This window comes from Rattus rattus, chromosome 18 (genome assembly GCF_011064425.1).
Source record: "Rattus rattus isolate New Zealand chromosome 18, Rrattus_CSIRO_v1, whole genome shotgun sequence".
NCBI lineage: Eukaryota > Metazoa > Chordata > Mammalia > Rodentia > Muridae > Rattus > Rattus rattus.
The window spans coordinates 30,497,914-30,498,911 of record NC_046171.1 but is presented as its reverse complement, the minus strand read 5'-3'; positions in this window follow the sequence as shown (position 1 = coordinate 30,498,911).

The following is a 998-nucleotide window of genomic DNA, read 5'->3' as shown; positions in this document are numbered from 1 at the left end:
GCTTTATGTCAACTTGCCACAAGCTAGCATCATCAGGAGAGAGCCCGAATTGAGAACATGCTTTTAGAAGACTAGGCTCTAACCAAGCCTGTAGAGTATGTCCTTAATTCGTGATTAAGAGGTGGCGGGCTCACCTCTAGTGAGTGGCACCAACCTCGTCTGGTAGTCCTGGGCTGAGTAGACCACGAGGATCAAGCCAGTAAACAGCATTCCCATGTAGGCTTAGACCTTTTAAAACCTACTTTTAATAAGGATTCACAAGTGCATTGACCTCCCTTCTAGCCTACCATTCAAAGGTAATGGAGAAGAGATAGTAAATAGTACAAGGGGATGCGGACCTGTTTAGAAGCAGTTCTTTTAGGCAATTCCAATCTCCGTTTGTCAGGACACCAACAGTTCAGTTCAGTAGTGTCAGGATAGCAAACAGGAGTTAGCAGTGGTAGCATGAGCCAGCAGAGCTGGCCAGGCCTCTGCTGAATTGGCACAAGTCAGCGGGAGTGACCAGGATCATCTGGGACACCAGGAGTTCTCTGCTGTGTCTTGATCAGCAAAAACTCACAAGATCAACGAAGCATTGCAAAGCTAGCTATGCAAGCATACCAGCACTGTCTGTTGAGTCCTGTGTATACTCTCTCCAAACATCGTGGGTCCAGGTCTTGCAGTTTCAAGAGAAAAGAATCACCAGGGGGTATAATGGAGTTAAGTTCAGTGATCAAGGAGATAAAAAGTTCAAAAATAAACACGTAAATAAATAAAAGCTTAATGCTAAATAAAATAAAGGGAGTGGTGACCTTAGGGAAAAACCCCACCTAGCTAAGCTTCCAACTTTTGGAAAGGAATTAAAGAAATGCGTTAAGTAGGAAAGAAAACCATGGAAAAACAAAAAGTTGATTGATCCAAATGTAATTGAAGGAGAAGTTCAAGTCCTAGCCCCATCAAGCAGCAGACCTTGGCAGCTCTGGCCCTGTTGTTCTGGTTTAAGAGTCAAAGACAGAAAA